The sequence below is a fragment of the Xyrauchen texanus genome, chromosome 7 (assembly GCF_025860055.1).
Source record: "Xyrauchen texanus isolate HMW12.3.18 chromosome 7, RBS_HiC_50CHRs, whole genome shotgun sequence".
Taxonomy (NCBI): Eukaryota; Metazoa; Chordata; class Actinopteri; order Cypriniformes; family Catostomidae; genus Xyrauchen; species Xyrauchen texanus.
In genome coordinates, this window is record NC_068282.1 from 1,269,713 (window position 1) to 1,284,032 (window position 14,320).

The 14,320-nt window shown below is 40.6% G+C and overlaps 1 protein-coding gene across 4 annotated transcripts in view; it reads right to left on the bottom strand.

Annotated features, from left to right (window-relative positions):
- LOC127646781 (R3H domain-containing protein 2) overlaps nucleotides 1-14,049 on the bottom strand; it is a 69,737-nt gene extending 55,688 nt beyond the window's left edge. For all 4 annotated transcript variants that reach the window (XM_052130653.1, XM_052130656.1, XM_052130657.1 and 1 more), the window contains exon 1: nucleotides 13,694-14,049. The gene's annotated coding sequence lies outside the window, so the exon portion shown is untranslated. The remainder of the gene's footprint in view (nucleotides 1-13,693) is intronic.
- Between the last annotated feature and the right edge of the window lie 271 nt (nucleotides 14,050-14,320).

Sequence of the window (14,320 nt, forward strand, 5' to 3'; positions counted from 1 at the left end):
GGATGCCACGGAGAACCGCGTGAAGCCTCCACATGCGCTACGTCTCCGCGGTAACGTGCTCAACAACCCACGTGATAAGATGCTCAGAAGTCTCGGATGCGGAGGCAACTGAGATTCATCTTCGGCCACTCGGATTGAGGCGAGTCATTGGGAATTGGGTCTTCCAAACTGGCGGGAAAACAAAATAAGATATTGTACTATCCTTATAGATTCCATTTCGGCCCAAACGTTCCCAGAGATTTGGGACTGTCAGTGTGACTGTGACAGTGTTCTGAATTTGGCCGATTTGACACGGAATATCCCACTAGCCAAATTTAAGAGGTACAGTTTGGGAAATTCTCATCATCCACCTACTGTGCCAATGAGCCCGCCCCTGCCATCCAGTTTGGATCCGTCTGTCTGTCATGGCGGGATGTCTTATTCTCTGTCCTGTCTCAAGGCAGGTAACCGCCAGCCTGGCAAGGTGCTTTACCACCATAAGCGCTCCAATTCTCAGTGTTGCCCACAGTCAATGCCATCCAGCAACCATTAATGATTAACAAGCAGAAACCCATGGGGAGGGAGGAGACAAAGGGGTGGTCATGCAGAAAGCAAAGAAAAACGAGGCAACAGCAAATGAGGACAAGAGAGAGAGAGAATACAAAACAGATGAAAGGAAAGCAGGAATTAGAGGAAAAGAGGGAAAGGAAGGTGTGAGAATCTAACAGCATCTTGGCTCTGAGAGGCAGATATGAGCGGGCAAGAGAGAGCGTGAGCGAGGGAGGGTGGCATAGCACATGCTCGCTGCTCCAGCAGGCATCTATAAATAGCTCTTCAAATCGCTGCTGCAAACCACCATAAAACCACGCAAACGCACATCATTACACAACCATAAAAACACACAAGACTATTCGAAAACTGCAATCAGCACCAAATCTGGACCATACGCCATGTTGAACCCGACAAACACACATGAAAACATCATGAAACGGCTCCTTATCAATAATACAGCAGCCCTTCCAGCTAAATATGTGTGTGAACATGCTTCATCTCACACCCATCGGTATATGTGGGAGGACTGCGCAAACAGATCCGCAAATGCTTCTACTTCAAACCACATTAGTTTAGACAATATTACTGTGCAAACACACTGATGAAGTTTTATTTAAAAGTGCAACTTTAGGCAGATCTCATGCTGTGTAAGGTGGTTGGAGGGTTTATGAATCACGATTCAGTTCTAAATGATTCGACATAAGAGACTTTGGGTCTCAGGAATCTGAACCCACGAGCCCCATTTCAATCACATCTAATTGTGTGCGTTATAAAAGTATGGCAACATAAGTTGCTATGAGGGATTTAATCTAGCAGAGTTTTATTGTTTTTTTATAATACATTAAGGGGGCTTGGGTAGCGCAGCGAGTATTGACATCGAGTATCACACCTGGAGTAGTGAGTTTGAATCCAGGGCGTGCTGAGTGACTCCAGCCAAGTCTCCTAAGCAACCAAATTGGCCCGGTTGCTAGGGAAGGTAGAGTCACATGGGGTAACCTCCTCGTGTTCGTGATTAGTGGTTCTCGCTCTCAATGGGGCGTGTGGTGAGTTGTGTGTGGATCGTGGGGAGTAGCATGAGCCTCCACATGCTGTGAGTCTCCTAAGCAACCAAATTGGCCCGGTTGCTAGGGAGGGTAGAGACACATGGGGTAACCTCCTCGTGGTGGTGATTAGTGGTTCTCGCTCTCAATGGGGCATGTGGTGAGTTGTGTGTGGATCGCGAAGAGAGGCATGAGCCTCCACATGCTGTGAGTCTCCTAAGCAACCAAATTTGCCCAGTTGCTAGGGAGGGTAGAGTCACATGTGGTAACCTACTTGTGGTGGTGATTAGTGGTTCTCGCTCTCAATGGAGCGTGGTAAGTGGTGTGTGGATCGCGAAGAGTAGCATGAGCCTCCACAGCAAACAAATTGGCCTGGTTGCTAGGGAGGGTAGAGTCACATGGGTTAACCTCCTCGTGGTGGTGATTAGTGGTTCTCTCAATGGGGCGTGTGGTGAGTTGTGTGTGGATTGTGGAGAGTAGCATGAGACTCCACATGCTGCGATTCTCCGCCGCATCGTGCACAACGAGTCACGTGATCAGATGCGCGGATTGACGCTCTCAGAAGTGGAGGCAACAGAGACTCGTCCTCCGCCACCCGGATTGAGGAGAGTAACCACGCCACCACGAGGACCTACTAAGTAGTGGGAATTAGGCATTCCAAATTGGGGAGAAAAGGGGATAAATAAAATTACATTTTAAAATTAAAAAAAAAAAAGACGTTTACAAAACAGGCACTGTTTGCAGACGTCGCTCGACACGAGTGTCATATACTGGTAATATTTGTCAATAATGCAAATGAGGTTTATTTAAAACATGCATGCAATTCCTTTGATTAATGGCTTTTAAACGCCGTTATAGTTATACATTGATACATGATTAATCATTTACACCAACATCACCCAGGAAAAGAGCCAAAATGGGACTCACTCCCTTCCAGTGCTAATTCGGACAGACATGAAACAATAAATAAAGCATTTGGGGAGTTCATGTGGGATTTCCACATATGATTAAAACACTCGAGCAGCATTAGCACAATATGCATACATTCTTATATGCATTCTAATAGCAAGATTATTCCTTCTATAGTGATGTACAACTTCCCAATATTGAATATATTTTGAGATTAATTTGAAGTGCACTTTATGTTGATGCATGTAGTGTATTAGTGCAGGTATAACGTTAAAATCTTCATTTAGTGAAAAAAAAAATGAAAAAATCTTCATTTTTTTAGTTAAGGAACCTGATGTAAATTAGCCACTAGCTACTATAGTAATATTGTAGTAACCATGACTGCGGTCACCATGGTTTTCATAACAGAAATGATGGTTTTGATATAATTAACTGTAGTCTTATAACATTAATACTTTAGTTACATATAGTAACAATGATTTTACTAATATATATAGTAACAATGAGAGTAACCATGTTTATATTGTGGTTACCATGGCAACTGTTGTAAGACCATGATTTTTATTAAGGACAAACCTGTTGAAGTGTTTACCAAGTAGTTTATTCACTGAACAATACAAACCAACCCATGAGAACTATAAACCATTACACCCCTAATGTACACATACATGCATTTTGGGACATTATTATTTCAAAAGTTGAAGGAAAAAAACATGTTAGTTATGTTACATTTTATCACTGTACAATACGGTTCTATACATTAACAAATAATTATCAGTAAATGCATTCCATTATCCACAAAAACTGATAAATGTGTCTATCAAAGGCTTTATATGGAGTTAGGATGAAAATAAGATGCATTTCAAACTGTTCTGAGACCAGTGCAGACAGACAGCACACTGGAGGTTAAGTCATGCACTAAATAGGGAGCAAGGGAGCATCCTATAGCTCTCCTATAACTGTTCTGAGACCAGTGCAGACAGACAGCACACTGGAGGTTAAGTCATGCACTAAATAGGGAGCAAGGGAGCATCCTATAGCTCTCTATGCAGTTAAGTGCGTTCACTCCTAAAATCTGATCATAAGTTCAGTTACAGGCTGCAGATGATGTTTGGACACTCAACATGTTTGACACACATGGGACAATGATCATCAGTTCATAGATTCAACATTTATAATGTTTTATTTGAACATGATTGACAGTGATTGGACGATGCTGGACATTACTTTGAATCTGAAATAATTATGATCATTTATGATGTAACATCTCAAAACATGAATAATCAACACTCCTGGAAACATCATAAACTATGTGATGGGGGGAAAAAAAAAATTACAAAAATATTCTGGCTCGGTATTATTTAAAATTTCAAAATTTCACCAACTCACATATGTTTTGTATGTGCTGGTATGGATGTCAGAGTATGTTTTGTAAGTGTGTGTATGTGTATGTTAGTGTGTGTGGTGATATGGATGTCAGAGTATGTTTTGTATGTGTGTGTATGTGTGTTGGTATGGATGTCAGAGTATGTTTTGTATGTGTGTTGGTATGGATGTCAGAGTATGTTTTGTATGTGTGTTGTATGGATGTCAGAGTATGTTTTGTATGTGTGTGTGTGTGTGTATGTGTGTGTGTGTGTGTATGTGTGTTGTATGGATGTCAGAGTATGTTTTGTAAGTGTGTGTGTATGTGAGTGTTGGTATGGATGTCAGAGTATGTTTTGTATGTGTGTATGTGTGTTGGTATGGATGTCAGAGTATGTTTTGTATGTGTGTTGGTATGGATGTCAGAGTATGTTTTGTATGTGTGTATGGATGTCAGAGTATGTTTAGTATGTGTGTGTGTGTTGGTATGGATGTCAGAGTATGTTTTGTAAGTGTGTGTGTATGTGTTGGTATGGATGTCAGAGTATGTTTTGTATGTGTGTGTGTATGTGTTGGTATGGATGTCAGAGTATGTTTTGTATGTGTGTTGGTATGGATGTCAGAGTATGTTTAGTATGTGTGTTGGTATGGATGTCAGAGTATGTTTTGTAAGTGTGTGTGTATATGAGTGTGGGTGTTGGTATGGATGTCAGAGTATGTTTAGTATGTGTGTTGGTATGGATGTCAGAGTATGTTTTGTAAGTGTGTGTGTATGTGAGTGTGTGTGTTGGTATGGATGTCAGAGTATGTTTTGTATGTGTGTTGGTATGGATGTCAGAGTATGTTTTGTATGTGTGTTGGTATGGATGTCAGAGTATGTTTTGTATGTGTTGGTATGGATGTCAGAGTATGTTTAGTATGTGTTGGTATGGATGTCAGAGTATGTTTTGTAAGTGTGTGTGTTGGTATGGATGTCAGAGTATGTTTTGTAAGTGTGTGTATGTGAGTGTGTGTGTTGGTATGGATGTCAGAGTATGTTTTGTAAGTGTGTGTATGTGAGTGTGTGTGTTGGTATGGATGTCAGAGTATGTTTTGTATGTGTGTATGTGTGTTGGTATGGATGTCAGAGTATGTTTTGTATGTGTGTTGGTATGGATGTCAGAGTATGTTTTGTATGTGTGTTGGTATGGATGTCAGAGTATGTTTAGTAAGTATGTGTGGTGATATGGATGTCAGAGTATGTTTTGTATGTGTGTGTGTTGGTATGGATGTCAGAGTATGTTTTGTATGTGTGTGTGTTGGTATGGATGTCAAGAGTATGTTTTGTAAGTGTGTGTGTGTTGGTATGGATGTCAGAGTATGTTTTGTAAGTGTGTGTGTTGGTATGGATGTCAGAGTATGTTTTGTATGTGTGTGTGTTGGTATGGATGTCAGAGTATGTTTTGTAAGTGTGTGTGTGTGTGTGTTGGTATGGATGTCAGAGTATGTTTTGTAAGTGTGTGTGTTGGTATGGATGTCAGAGTATGTTTAGTATGTGTGTTGGTATGGATGTCAGAGTATGTTTAGTATGTGTGTTGGTATGGATGTCAGAGTATGTTTTGTAAGTGTGTGTGTATGTGAGTGTGTGTGTTGGTATGGATGTCAGAGTATGTTTTGTAAGTGTGTGTGTGGTGATATGGATGTCAGAGTATGTTTTGTAAGTGTGTGTGTATGTGAGTGTGTGTGTTGGTATGGATGTCAGAGTATGTTTTGTATGTGTGTATGTGTGTTGGTATGGATGTCAGAGTATGTTTTGTATGTGTGTTGGTATGGATGTCAGAGTATGTTTTGTAAGTGTGTGTGTATGTGAGTGTGTGTGTTGGTATGGATGTCAGAGTATGTTTTGTAAGTGTGTGTGTATGTGAGTGTGTGTGTTGGTATAGATGTCAGAGTATGTTTTGTATGTGTGTTGGTATGGATGTCAGAGTATGTTTTGTATTTGTGTTGGTATGGATGTCAGAGTATGTTTTGTATGTGTGTGTTGGTATGGATGTCAGAGTATGTTTTGTATGTGTGTGTGTTGGTATGGATGTCAGAGTATGTTTTGTATGTGTGTGTGTGTTGGTATGGATGTCAGAGTATGTTTTGTAAGTGTGTGTGTATGTGAGTGTTGGTATGGATGTCAGAGTATGTTTTGTATGTGTGTATGTGTGTTGGTATGGATGTCAGAGTATGTTTTGTATGTGTGTTGGTATGGATGTCAGAGTATGTTTAGTATGTGTGTATGGATGTCAGAGTATGTTTAGTATGTGTGTGTGTGTTGGTATGGATGTCAGAGTATGTTTTGTAAGTGTGTGTGTATGTGTTGGTATGGATGTCAGAGTATGTTTTGTATGTGTGTGTGTATGTGTTGGTATGGATGTCAGAGTATGTTTTGTATGTGTGTTGGTATGGATGTCAGAGTATGTTTTGTATGTGTGTATGTGTGTTGGTATGGATGTCAGAGTATGTTTTGTAAGTGTGTGTGTATTGGTATGGATGTCAGAGTATGTTTTGTAAGAGTGTGTGTATGTGAGTGTTGGTATGGATGTCAGAGTATGTTTTGTATGTGTGTGTTGGTATGGATGTCAGAGTATGTTTTGTATGTGTGTGTTGGTATGGATGTCAGAGTATGTTTTGTAAGTGTGTGTGTATGTGTGTTGGTATGGATGTCAGAGTATGTTTTGTATGTGTGTGTATGTGTGTTGGTATGGATGTCAGAGTATGTTTTGTATGTGTGTGTGTTGGTATGGATGTCAGAGTATGTTTTGTATGTGTGTGTGTGTTGGTATGGATGTCAGAATATGTTTTTGTATGTGTGTGTGTTGGTATGGATGTCAGAATATGTTTAGTATGTGTGTTGGTATGGATGTCAGAGTATGTTTTGTATGTGTGTATGTGTATTGGTATGGATGTCAGAGTATGTTTAGTAAGTATGTGTGGTGATATGGATGTCAGAGTATGTTTTGTATGTGTGTGTGTTGGTATGGATGTCAGAGTATGTTTTGTATGTGTGTGTGTGTTGGTATGGATGTCAGAGTATGTTTTGTAAGTGTGTGTGTGTGTGTGGTGATATGGATGTCAGAGTATGTTTTGTAAGTGTGTGTGTATGTGAGTGTGTGTGTTGGTATGGATGTCAGAGTATGTTTTGTAAGTGTGTGTGTATGTGAGTGTGTGTGTTGGTATAGATGTCAGAGTATGTTTCGTAAGTGTGTGTGTGTATGTGAGTGTTGGTATGGATGTCAGAGTATGTTTTGTAAGTGTGTGTGTATGTGAGTGTGTGTGTTGGTATGGATGTCAGAGTATGTTTTGTAAGTGTGTGTGTATGTTAGTGTGTGTGTTGGTATAGATGTCAGAGTATGTTTTGTAAGTGTGTGTGTGTTGGTATGGATGTCAGAGTATGTTTTGTAAGTGTGTGTGTATGTGTTGGTATGGATGTCAGAGTATGTTTTGTATGTGTGTTGGTATGGATGTCAGAGTATGTTTTGTATGTGTGTTGGTATGGATGTCAGAGTATGTTTTGTATGTGTGTGTGTTGGTATGGATGTCAGAGTATGTTTTGTATGTGTGTGTGTGTGTGTTGGTATGGATGTCAGAGTATGTTTTGTATGTGTGTGTGTGTTGGTATGGATGTCAGAGTATGTTTTGTATGTGTGTTGGTATGGATGTCAGAGTATGTTTTGTATGTGTGTGTGTGTAAGTGTGTGTGGTGATATGGATGTCAGAGTATGTTTTGTATGTGTGTGTGTTGGTATGGATGTCAGAGTATGTTTTGTATGTGTGTGTGTTGGTATGGATGTCAGAGTATGTTTTTTAAGAGTGTGTGTATGTGAGTTGGTATGGATGTCAGAGTATGTTTTGTAAGTGTGTGTGTGGTGATATGGATGTCAGAGTATGTTTTGTAAGTGTGTGTGTATGTGAGTGTGTGTGTTGGTATGGATGTCAGAGTATGTTTTGTATGTGTTGGTATGGATGTCAGAGTATGTTTTGTATGTGTGTTGGTATGGATGTCAGAGTATGTTTTGTATGTGTGTTGGTATGGATGTCAGAGTATGTTTTGTATGTGTGTTGGTATGGATGTCAGAGTATGTTTTGTATGTGTGTTGGTATGGATGTCAGAGTATGTTTTGTATGCGTGTGTGTGTTGGTATGGATGTCAGAGTATGTTTTGTATGCGTGTGTGCGCGCGTGTTGGTATGGATGTCAGAGTATGTTTTGTATGCGTGTGTGTGCGCGCGCGCGTTGGTATGGATGTCAGAGTATGTTTTGTATGCGTGTGTGTGTTGGTATGGATGTCAGAGTATGTTTTGTATGCGTGTGTGCGCGCGTGTTGGTATGGATGTCAGAGTATGTTTTGTATCGTGTGTGTGTAGCGTGTTGGTATGGATGTCAGAGTATGTTTTGTATGCGTGTGTGCGCGCGTGTTGGTATGGATGTCAGAGTATGTTTTGTGTGTGTGTGTGTTGGTATGGATGTCAGAGTATGTTTTGTGTGTGTGTGTTTGTATGGATGTCAGAGTATGTTTTGTGTGTGTGTGTTTGTATGGATGTCAGAGTATGTTTTGTGTGTGTGTGTTTGTATGGATGTCAGAGTATGTTTTGTGTGTGTGTGTGTGTAGCGTTGGTATGGATGTCAGAGTATGTTGTGTGTGTGTGTGTGTGTGTGTGCTGTAGCGTTGGTATGGATGTCAGAGTATGTTGTGTGTGTGTGTGTGTGTGTGTGTGTGCGCGTTGGTATGGATGTCAGAGTATGTTTTGTGTGTGTGTGTGTGTGTGTTGGTATGGATGTCAGAGTATGTTTTGTATGTGTGTGTGTTGGTATGGATGTCAGAGTATGTTTTGTATGTGTGTGTGTGGTGATATGGATGTCAGAGTATGTTCTGTATGTGTGTGTGGTGATATGGATGTCAGAGTATGTTTTGTATGTGTGTGTGTTGATATGGATGTCAGAGTATGTTTTGTATGTGTGTGTGTTGGTATGGATGTCAGAGTATGTTCTGTATGCGTGTGTGTTTGTATGGATGTCAGAGTAAGTTTTGTATGTGTGTGCGCAAAACAACAGTGGCATTTATGTAAACAAACTGGCATTTAAAGAGTTAACATCTTGACAGTTAATGAATATTTGGTAGTTGTAATCAGCACTGATGTCGGGTAAAAAAAATACTTTTTGAAAGAGGAAAATAATATTAATATATACAATTATTATGGCAGTTTTTAGACACTCTGAGTAACTTTATTTAAATTGATGCACAAGGGTCAAACAACAAGGGGTTTGCATGGCACCTTAACATGTCACCCACTAAGAGCAAGCCAAAAATCGCGATTTTAAAGGGCAAGAACGCGGTTGTGTAGCAAACTAGAGGAGCTGAGAGAAGCAAGCTCGGGTCAAGCGACCAGACGTGACGCGACAACATCACACATCTTTCTCGTTTGAACGGCTCGCGCCACACTGTAGAGAAACCACAAACACACGGATGTGTGTTTAGATGTCAGAGTATGTTTTGTATGTGTGTTGGTATGGATGTCAGAGTATGTTTTGTATGTGTGTATGTGTGTTGGTATGGATGTCAGAGTATGTTTTGTAAGTGTGTGTGTATTGGTATGGATGTCAGAGTATGTTTTGTAAGAGTGTGTGTATGTGAGTGTTGGTATGGATGTCAGAGTATGTTTTGTATGTGTGTGTTGGTATGGATGTCAGAGTATGTTTTGTAAGTGTGTGTGTATGTGTGTTGGTATGGATGTCAGAGTATGTTTTGTATGTGTGTGTATGTGTGTTGGTATGGATGTCAGAGTATGTTTTGTATGTGTGTGTGTTGGTATGGATGTCAGAGTATGTTTTGTATGTGTGTGTGTGTGTGTTGGTATGGATGTCAGAGTATGTTTTTTAAGAGTGTGTGTATGTGAGTTGGTATGGATGTCAGAGTATGTTTTGTAAGTGTGTGTGTGGTGATATGGATGTCAGAGTATGTTTTGTAAGTGTGTGTGTATGTGAGTGTGTGTGTTGGTATGGATGTCAGAGTATGTTTTGTATGTGTTGGTATGGATGTCAGAGTATGTTTTGTATGTGTGTTGGTATGGATGTCAGAGTATGTTTTGTATGTGTGTTGTATGGATGTCAGAGTATGTTTTGTATGTGTGTGTATGTGTGTTGGTATGGATGTCAGAGTATGTTTTGTATGTGTGTTGGTATGGATGTCAGAGTATGTTTTGTATGTGTGTTGGTATGGATGTCAGAGTATGTTTTGTATGCGTGTGTGTGTTGGTATGGATGTCAGAGTATGTTTTGTATGCGTGTGTGCGTGTTGGTATGGATGTCAGAGTATGTTTTGTATGCGTGTGTGTGTGTGCGTTGGTATGGATGTCAGAGTATGTTTTGTATGCGTGTGTGTGCGCGCGCGCGTTGGTATGGATGTCAGAGTATGTTTTGTATGCGTGTGTGCGCGCGTGTTGGTATGGATGTCAGAGTATGTTTTGTATGCGTGTGTGCGCGCGTGTTGGTATGGATGTCAGAGTATGTTTTGTGTGTGTGTGTGTTGGTATGGATGTCAGAGTATGTTTTGTGTGTGTGTGTTTGTATGGATGTCAGAGTATGTTTTGTGTGTGTGTGTTTGTATGGATGTCAGAGTATGTTTTGTGTGTGTGTGTTTGTATGGATGTCAGAGTATGTTTTGTGTGTGTGTGCGCGCGCGTTGGTATGGATGTCAGAGTATGTTGTGTGTGTGTGTGTGTGCTGTGTGTGCGCGCGCGTTGGTATGGATGTCAGAGTATGTTGTGTGTGTGTGTGTGTGTGTGTGTGCGCGTTGGTATGGATGTCAGAGTATGTTTTGTGTGTGTGTGTGTGTGTGTTGGTATGGATGTCAGAGTATGTTTTGTATGTGTGTGTGTTGGTATGGATGTCAGAGTATGTTTTGTATGTGTGTGTGTGGTGATATGGATGTCAGAGTATGTTCTGTATGTGTGTGTGGTGATATGGATGTCAGAGTATGTTTTGTATGTGTGTGTGTTGGTATGGATGTCAGAGTATGTTCTGTATGTGTGTGTGTTTGTATGGATGTCAGAGTAAGTTTTGTATGTGTGTGCGCAAAACAACAGTGGCATTTATGTAAACAAACTGGCATTTAAAGAGTTAACATCTTGACAGTTAATGAATATTTGGTAGTTGTAATCAGCACTGATGTCGGGTAAAAAAATACTTTTTGAAAGAGGAAAATAATATTAATATATACAATTATTATGGCAGTTTTTAGACACTCTGAGTAACTTTATTTAAATTGATGCACAAGGGTCAAACAACAAGGGGTTTGCATGGCACCTTAACATGTCACCCACTAAGAGCAAGCCAAAATCAGCGATTTTAAAGGGCAAGAACAGCGGTTGTGTAGCAAACTAGAGGAGCTGAGAGAAGCAAGCTCGGGTCAAGCGACCAGGCGTGGCAGCGACAACATCACACATCTTTCGTTGAGCGTGCGTGACACTGTAGAGAACTACAGGACGTCAGAGCATGTTTGTATGTGTGTTGGTATGGATGTCAGAGTATGCTTTGTAGCGTGTATGTGTGTTGGTATGGATGTCAGAGTATGTTTTGTAAGTGTGTGTGTTGGTATGGATGTCAGAGTATGTTTTGTAAGGTGTGTGTGTGTTGGTATGGATGTCAGAGTATGTTTTGTAAGTGTGTGTGTATGTGAGTGTGTGTGTTGGTATGGATGTCAGAGTATGTTTTGTAAGTGTGTGTGTGTATGTGAGTGTTGGTATGGATGTCAGAGTATGTTTTGTAAGTGTGTGTGTATGTGAGTGTGTGTGTTGGTATGGATGTCAGAGTATGTTTTGTAAGTGTGTGTGTATGTGAGTGTGTGTGTTGGTATGGATGTCAGAGTATGTTTTGTAATGTGTGTGTGTGTTGGTATGGATGTCAGAGTATGTTTTGTAAGTGTGTGTGTGTATGTGTTGGTATGGATGTCAGAGTATGTTTTGTATGTGTGTTGGTATGGATGTCAGAGTATGTTTTGTATGTGTGTTGGTATGGATGTCAGAGTATGTTTTGTATGTGTGTTGGTATGGATGTCAGAGTATGTTTTGTATGTGTGTGTGTGTGTTGGTATGGATGTCAGAGTATGTTTTGTATGTGTGTGTGTGTTGGTATGGATGTCAGAGTATGTTTTGTATGTGTGTATGTGTGTTGGTATGGATGTCAGAGTATGTTTTGTATGTGTGTGTGTGTGTAAGTGTGTGTGGTGATATGGATGTCAGAGTATGTTTTGTATGTGTGTGTGGTGATATGGATGTCAGAGTATGTTTTGTATGTGTGTGTGTTGGTATGGATGTCAGAGTATGTTTTGTATGTGTGTGTGTGTGTGTTGGTATGGATGTCAGAGTATGTTTTGTAAGTGTGTGTGTGGTGATATGGATGTCAGAGTATGTTTTGTAAGTGTGTGTGTATGTGAGTGTGTGTGTTGGTATGGATGTCAGAGTATGTTTTGTATGTGTTGGTATGGATGTCAGAGTATGTTTTGTATGTGTGTTGGTATGGATGTCAGAGTATGTTTTGTATGTGTTGGTATGGATGTCAGAGTATGTTTTGTATGTGTGTTGGTATGGATGTCAGAGTATGTTTTGTATGCGTGTGTGTGTGTGTTGGTATGGATGTCAGAGTATGTTTTGTATGCGTGTGTGCGCGCGTGTTGGTATGGATGTCAGAGTATGTTTTGTATGCGTGTGTGTGCGCGCGCGCGTTGGTATGGATGTCAGAGTATGTTTTGTATGCGTGTGTGTGCGCGCGCGCGTTGGTATGGATGTCAGAGTATGTTTTGTATGCGTGTGTGCGCGCGTGTTGGTATGGATGTCAGAGTATGTTTTGTGTGTGTGTGTGTTGGTATGGATGTCAGAGTATGTTTTGTGTGTGTGTGTGTTTGTATGGATGTCAGAGTATGTTTTGTGTGTGTGTGCGCGCGCGTTGGTATGGATGTCAGAGTATGTTGTGTTTGTGTGTCTGTGTGTGCGCGCGCGTTGGTATGGATGTCAGAGTATGTTGTGTGTGTGTGTGTGTGTGTGCGCGTTGGTATGGATGTCAGAGTATGTTTTGTGTGTGTGTGTGTGTGTGTTGGTATGGATGTCAGAGTATGTTTTGTATGTGTGTGTGTTGGTATGGATGTCAGAGTATGTTTTGTATGTGGTGATATGGATGTCAGAGTATGTTCTGTATGTGTGTGTGGTGATATGGATGTCAGAGTATGTTTTGTATGTGTGTGTGTTGGTATGGATGTCAGAGTATGTTCTGTATGTGCGTGTGTGTTTGTATGGATGTCAGAGTATGTTCTGTATGTGTGTGTTTGTATGGATGTCAGAGTAAGTTTTGTATGTGTGTGCAGCAAAACAACAGTGGCATTTATGTAAACAAACTGGCATTTAAAGAGTTAACATCTTGACAATTAATGAATATTTGGTAGTTGTAATCAGCACTGATGTCGGGTAAAAAAAAATACTTTTTGAAAGAGGAAAATAATATTAATATATACAATTATTATGGCAGTTTTTAGACACTCTGAGTAACTTTATTTAAATTGATGCACAAGGGTCAAACAACAAGGGGTTTGCATGGCACCTTAACATGTCACCCACTAAGAGCAAGCCAAAAATCGCGATTTTAAAGGGCAAGAACGCGGTTGTGTAGCAAACTAGAGGAGCTGAGAGAAGCAAGCTCGGGTCAAGCGACCAGACGTGACGCGACAACATCACACATCTTTCTCGTTTGAACGGCTCGCGCCACACTGTAGAGAAACCACAAACACACACGATACCTGTGCCATTAAAAGCGTTTAAACACGAGTCACTTACCGTTTAATCCCTCGTGTTCATGCAACGCGCTGTTGTATGGCGTTCGGAGGTGCGTTGTGGCGCTGTTGCTCTATTTCAGATGATATATAATGAATAATAATTCACCAACATCGCTTAATTAATTAGCCTGTGGCGGCTAAGCGAGCGCGAGCTAAGTCAAGATGACAATCGGCCGCTTCACGAGCTCGTAACTGCATTACTACCGCTCGGGATTGGCTGTGGGGATCATTTTCCAACCGTATAAACATTACACACCGAACCCCCGGCAACTGAATAACGACAGCCCGCTGCCGCTTAATGCCGTTAAATCGCCACCAAGCTCGCGCGACTCCGACTGTCACCAGCGCGCAGTGATCAAGCACTTGAGTGGGCGGGGCTGTGACGTCATGCGTAAATCAAAACAACATGAACAAAATTACATTTCCACGGTGGATTTTATTGTAAACCCTGTGATTTAAATTATATTTGAAGCATATTTTGGCAGATCTAAAGCATGTTTCAACTGAGTCTGTGTTTAGTGAGATCATACGAAATACATATTCTAAACAGATCAATACAACTGAAGAATATGAACTGGAAACGCTGTTATTATTCATTTTAATTAAGTTACATTTTATTTTATTTAGG